At 39.6% G+C, this 7,369-nt stretch overlaps 1 pseudogene; it reads right to left on the reverse strand.

Moving 5' to 3' along the window:
• On the reverse strand, positions 1–2,961 carry LOC145876164 (uncharacterized; annotated as a pseudogene).
• Between the last annotated feature and the right edge of the window lie 4,408 nt (positions 2,962–7,369).

A 7,369-nucleotide genomic window follows, 5' to 3' on the forward strand; every position in this document is an offset into this window, starting at 1 on the left:
TCCATTAGGGGGTAAATCAGGTTGTTCGTGCTGTTGAAACTAACACAACTAAAAAAACACATGGAAATGGGAGATATATTTTACCTCACTGGTTAGAGGACAACCTGCAGAAGACAGTCAGCTACATTTTGGAATGATGCATTTAAATGTAGGGGTCCCAAAACAAAGGAACACAACACTTATTTGTCATAACTCATAGATATCATGTGGATTTTTTTGTCTTTTTACCATTGTTTTACCAGTTAAGTTGACTGAGAACACATTCTCATTTACAGCAACAACCTGGGGAATAGTTACAGGGGAGAGGAGGGGGATGAATGAGCCAATTGTAAGCTGGGGATGATTAGATATCCATGATGGTATGAGGGCCAGATTGGGAATTTAGCCAGGACACCGGGGTTAACACCCCTACTCTTATAATAAGTGCAATGGGATCTTTAATGACCTCAGAGAGTCAGGACACCCGTTTAACGTCCCATCCGAAAGACGGCACCCTACACAGGGCAGTCACTGCCCTGGGGCATTGGGATATTGTTTAGACCAGCGTTTTGATTCAAGTGGGTCAGCAACATGGTAAGTGTAACACAGCTCTTTTTTTGTTAGTCACTTTTTGTTAAATCTCATAAATAGTAACTCTTCCATTTCAGAGCCTGGATTTTCCCCCTGAGGCTAATATCCATATCATGCTGAAATCAATAGAACAGGGGACAAACGTTTAGGGTTCTACATTGTGACATCATTAAAATACTCCTTCTACAATGTTTAAACATTCTACATTGTGAGATTTCATTTCATTGATATCATGAAACAATTCCATGTATTTTCTGATGTTTGATCAGAGATCTTTAATCAGATTATCTCTGGTCACAGCTATAAGATTTCTCTCCTGTGTGTGTTCTCTGGTGTACTGTCAGACCGCTAGATGAAACAAAACTCTTCCCACATTGACCACAGATATAAGATTTCTCTCCTGTGTGTGTTCTCTGGTGTAAAGTCAGCTGGCCAGATGAAACAAAACTCTTCCCACATTGATCACAGCTATAAGGTTTCTCTCCTGTGTGTGTTCTCTGGTGTAAAGTCAGCTGGCCAGATGTAGTAAAACTCTTCCTACAATGATCACAGCTATAACATTTCGCTCCTGTGTGTGTTCTCTGGTGTACAGTCAGAGAGCTAGATATAGTAAAACTCTTCCCACATTGATCACAGCTATAAGGTTTCGCTCCTGTGTGTATTCTCTGGTGCACTCTGAGTTTCAGATTGACTAAAACTCTTCCCACATTGATCACAGATATAAGGTTTCTCTCCTGTGTGTGTTCTCTGGTGTACAGTCAGAGAGCTAGATATAGTAAAACTCTTCCCACATTGATCACAGCTATAAGGTTTCTCTCCTGTGTGTATTCTCTGGTGCACTCTCAGAGTTTCAGATTGACTAAAACTCTTCCCACATTGATCACAGCTATAAGATTTCTCTCCTGTGTGTATTCTCTGGTGCACTCTCAGAGTTTCAGATTGACTAAAACTCTTCCCACATTGATCACAGATATAAGGTTTCTCTCCTGTGTGTGTTCTCTGGTGTACAGTCAGAGAGCTAGATATAGTAAAACTCTTCCCACATTGATCACAGCTATAAGGTTTCTCTCCTGTGTGTATTCTCTGGTGCACTCTCAGAGTTTCAGATTGACTAAAACTCTTCCCACATTGATCACAGCTATAAGATTTCTCTCCTGTGTGTATTCTCTGGTGCACTCTCAGAGTTTCAGATTGACTAAATCTCTTCCCACATTGATCACAGATATAAGATTTCTCTCCTGTGTGTGTTCTTTGGTGTGATACCAGATGGCAAGATTGACCAAAACTCTTCCCACATTGATCACAGCTGTAAGATCTCTCTCCTGTGTGTGTTCTCTGATGCATTTTAATGCCTGATGAGGTGAATCTCTTCCCACAGTCAGAGCAGCAGTGAGTTTTCTTCCCTGTGGGTCTCTGCAGGTGTTTCTTGAGGAGTTCTGATCTGGAGAGACTCTTCTCTGCCTCTTCAGCATCACGAGGTTGTTGAGGCGCCCCAGAGGATCCACGATAGTCACGTCTCTCTCCTGTGTGAACAACAAAGACAGACAGATGGTTAAAGGCCCACAACAGCGGTAATCCACTGTAAAAGGTGATGCCAACAGCGGAGCCATGATGTTATACAACAATTGACGTCTGTAATGAATGTAATGATTACTTGACATTTGTCTTAAAATGAGCAAGAATAGTCATATTTTATCTTGTTTTCACTATAGTAGTGAAATCGATGATTGTAGGCTAGAAATAAGTTATTCATGTTGTTGAAATCCTAAGCAGTGTGCCAGACGACTTTTGGTCTCCAATATAGGCCCCTTTCTGTGTTTAATAAAATTGCGGCATGAGGGCAATGCGCAGAAACTCCTCCCTGCTAATGAGGAAACCGATAGTTATTACATTTACATTACATTTAAGTCATTTAGCAGAAGCTCTTATCCAGAGCGACTTACAAATTATGGATGTAGTATATCTGGTAATGAGGAAACTACTAGTTATGGATGTAGTATATCTGGTAATGAGGAAACCACTAGTTATGGATGTAGTATATCTGGTAATGAGGAAACCACTAGTTATGGATGTAGTATATCTGGTAATGAGGAAACCACTAGTTATGGATGTAGTATATCTGGTAATGAGGAAACCACTAGTTATGGATGTAGTATATCTGCTAATGAGGAAACCACTAGTTATGGATGTAGTATATCTGGTAATGAGGAAACCACTAGTTATTTTTGTAAAGTTATTTTTGAATCTGGCAATGCGGTTGCATTCACGAGATGTTAATCTATAATTCTTTGAATGACAATATTATATTTTACCAATGTTTTTGAATAGTAATATTTTAATTTGTTGTGCTGATTCACTGGTGGTATTGGACGGAAAATATTTTCTGAACATCACCGCCATTGTAAAATTCTGTTTTTGGATATAAATATAAACTTGATAGAACAAAAAATGCATGTGTTGTCTAACATAATGTCCTAGGAGTGTCATCTGATGAAGATTGTCAAAGGTTAGTGCATAATTTTTGCTGGTTTTCTGCTTTTGGTGACGCCTGTCTTTGCATTGAAAATAGCTGTATGTAATGTTTTGTCAATGTACTGTCCTAACATAATCTAACTTTATGCTTTCGCCGTAAAGCCTTTTTGAAATCGGACAACGTGGTTAGATTAAGGAGATGTTTATCTTTCAAAGGGTGTAAGATAGTTGTATGTTTGAGAAATTTGAATTATGATATTTAATTGTTTTCAAATTTGGCGCCCTTGATATTTCACTGGCTGTTGATAGTGTGTACCGGGGGTGGGACGCTAGCGTCCCACGTAGCCCATAGAAGTTAATGCACCACCACTAATGAGTTGTGGAGCATCTCAAAGCAAATGTTTCTTCACCTCAAACAGCAAGTGCACCTCAGCCACGCTCAAGGTCCTAAACGATATATCTTAACCGCCATCGATAAGAAACAATACTGTGCAGCCGTATTCATTGACCTGGCCAAGGCTTTCGACTCTGTCAATCACCACATCCTCATCGGCAGACTGAACAGCCTTGGTTTCTCAAATGACTACCTCGCCTGGTTCACCAACTACTTCTCTGATAGAGTTCAGTGTGTCAAATCGGAGGGCCTGTTGTCCAGACCTCTGGCAGTCTCTATGGGGGTGCCACAGGGTTCAATTCTTGGGCCGACTCTCTTCTCTGTATACATCAATGATGTCGCTCTTGCTGCTGGTGATTCTATGATCCACCTCTACGCAGACGACACCATTCTGTATACTTCTGGCCCTTCTTTGGACATTGTGTTAACAACCCTCCAGACGAGCTTCAATGCCATACAACTCTCCTTCCGTGGCCTCCAACTGCTCTTAAATACAAGTAAAACTAAATGCATGCTCTTCAACCGATCGCTGCCTGCACCTGCCCGTCCGTCCAGCATCACTACTCTGGACAGTTCTGACTAAGAATATGTGGACAACTACAAATACCTGGGTGTCTGGTTAGACTGTAAACTCTCCTTCCAGACTCACTATAAGCATCTCCAATCCAAAGTTAAATCTAGAATTGGCTTCCTATTTCGCAACAAAGCATCTTTCATTCATGCTGCCAAACATACCCTCATAAAACTGGCCATTCTACCGATCCTCGACTTCGGCGATGTCATTTACAAAATAGCCTCCAATACCCTACTCAATAAATTGGATGCAGTCTATCACAGTGCCATCCGTTTTGTCACCAAAGCCCCATATACTACCCACCACTGCGACCTGTACGCTCTCGTTGGCTGGCCCTCGCTTCATACTCGTCGCCAAACCCACTGGCTCCAGGTCATCTACAAGACCCTGCTAGGTAAAGTCCCCCCTTATCTCAGCTCGCTGGTCACCATAGCAGCACCCACCTGTAGCACGCGCTCCAGCAGGTATATCTCCCTGGTCACCCCCAAAGCCAATTCCTCCTTCGGCCGCCTCTTCTTCCAGTTCTCTGCTGCCAATGACTGGAACGAACTACAAAAATCTCTAAAACTGGAAACACTTATCTCCCTCACTAGCTTTAAGCACCAGCTGTCAGAGCAGCTCACAGATCACTGCACCTGTACATAGCCCATCTATAATTTAGCCCAAACAACTCCCTCTTCCCCTACTGTATTTATTTATTTATTTTGCTCCTTTGCACCCCATTATATATATATTTCTACTTTGCACACCCATCTACTGTCAAATCTACCATTCCAGTGTTTTACTTGCTATATTGTATTTACTTCGCCACCATGGCCTATTTATTGCTTTTACCTGCCTTATCTCACCTCATTTGCTCACATTGTATATAGACTTATTTTTCTACTGTATTATTGACTGTATGTTTGTTTTACTCCACGTGTAACTCTGTGTTGTTGTATGTTGTCGAACTGCTTTGCTTTATCTTGGCCAGGTCACAATTGTAAATGAGAACTTGTTCTGAACTTGCCTACCTGGTTAAATAAAGGTGAAATAAAAAATAAAATAAAAGATCAATGTCCCTGTTTTATTAGATAGTACTCACTGTATTTACTGGTGTTAATCAGATCAATGTCCCTGTTTTATTAGATAGTACTCACTGTATTTACTGGTGTTAATCAGATCAATGTCCCTGTTTTATAAGATAGTACTCACTGTATTTACTGGTGTTAATTAGATCAATGTCCCTGTTTTATTAGATAGTACTCACTGTATTTACTGGTGTTAATCAGATCAATGTCCCTGTTTTATTAGATAGTACTCACTGTATTTACTGGTATTAATCAGATCAATGTCCCTGTTTTATTAGATAGTACTCACTGTATTTACTGGTGTAAATCAGATCAATGTCCCTGTTTTATTAGATAGTACTCACTGTATTTACTGGTGTTAATCAGATCAATGTCCCTGTTTTATAAGATAGTACTCACTGTATTTACTGGTGTTAATCAGATCAATGTCCCTGTTTTATTAGATAGTACTCACTGTATTTACTGGTGTTAATCAGATCAATGTCCCTGTTTTATTAGATAGTACTCACTGTATTTACTGGTAATAATCAATTCTCCAGTCTTCTCTTCTTCGTCCTCCTCTAATGTGACAGTAATCTCCCCCTCTTCATCCTTCATTCCAAAAACGTCTTCATCTTCTTTCACTTCATCCTCTTCTTTTACTGTAACATCCTCCTCCTCTTTCACTCTGAACGCGTCTTTCTCTTCTTCTTTCACTGAAACGTCTTTCTCTTCTTCTTTCACTGTAACAGCTTCACCCTCTACTTGTTTTTGTATTGTAACATCTTTCTCTTCCTCCTCCTCTTTCACCAGAGCTTCTTTCTCCGTCCAGCAGACCTCTTCTTTAACAGGAGGAGAGTAGCTTAGTGAACTCATGGTCGGGGATGTTAGCTAGCTAGGCTAGTGCTAACTTAACCAGCCAGCTAGTTGACTTACAACGTAAATATTAAATTAAATGGGGTAGCTAGTTGTTTCCACATAAGTATGTTTAAATCATAGTAGCAAATAAACCACGAAATTGTCTAAAGAACTTGAATGTTCCGACTTTGTCGGCTAGCGAGCTACCGAGGTGGCTGCAGTTGTTGAAGAAGCGTTCCGTCCACTAGATTATACGTCACACTAGAAACATCGCCTGAAAGACACATATCGCCATCTGCTGTCTGGAGGGAGGAAACGCAGTTGAGGAGGGAAAACTATTTTTATTCTTCATTGAATTATAATATTATAAAGCAGTTCAGGGAAACGTTTTTTTCTCTCCATTAAATATGAATATTATATCAACACGTATAAAGAGCAACAAGTGTTGTTTGATTAGTTCAGATTTTAATGAGAATTTAAAACAAACTCTACATCTACTCCACATCTGTATTTCTGATTCAGTCAAATAACTAGATATCAAAATAAGCACCTAGTTATTGATACCCTTGATAAAGATGAGCTAAAATTACTGTATGAAATAAATAAATTAACTTTACCCACTACCAGGATATTTTAGCCCAAAACCTGGTTACCTCTCTGCTAGGAGGCTGAAACTTGGCCATAAGTGGATCTTCCAGCAAGACACATCAACATCCACAAAGAAATGGTTAATTAGGCACAAAATCCACATTTTCAATGGCCATCTCAGTCTTCGGACTTGAACTCCATTGAAAACCTGTGGTTTGAATTGAACAGGGCAGTCCATAAGCGCAGACAAAATAAATCAAGGACATGGAGAGATTCTGTATGGAGGAAGGGTCTAAGGTCCCACCCAATGTGTTCTCTAATCTCATTAAACATTTCAGTGTCGTTATCCTCCCAAGGGGAGGGTGCTGGAGTATTGAAAACATGGGTGGCAATAATTCAGACCCCAACCTTTTGAGAATTACATTTTAAACTAAATATCTTTCTCTGAGCAATTGTATTAGTATAAAATAATATAATTTCCTTTTTTTGTGTTGGTGTAACAATACATCATGTAGATGTATATAATGAACAGACTAGGTCTATACTGCTCCTACATGGTGTAACAATACATCATGTAGATGTATATAATGAACAGACTAGGTCTATACTGCTCCTACATGGTGTAACAATACATCATGTAGATGTATATAATGAACAGACTAGGTCTATACTGCTCCTACATGGTGTAACAATACATCATGTAGATGTATATAATGAACAGACTAGGTCTATACTGCTCCTACATGGTGTAACAATACATAATGTTGAAGTATATAATGAACAGACTAGGTTCTATCCTATTCTACTGTATCTGTATTCTACTGTATTACTCATCTCATATGTATATACTGTATTCTATACTAT

The sequence above is a fragment of the Salmo salar genome, unplaced genomic scaffold, assembly GCF_965601325.2.
Source record: "Salmo salar unplaced genomic scaffold, fSalSal1 ptg000468l, whole genome shotgun sequence".
Taxonomy (NCBI): domain Eukaryota; kingdom Metazoa; phylum Chordata; class Actinopteri; order Salmoniformes; family Salmonidae; genus Salmo; species Salmo salar.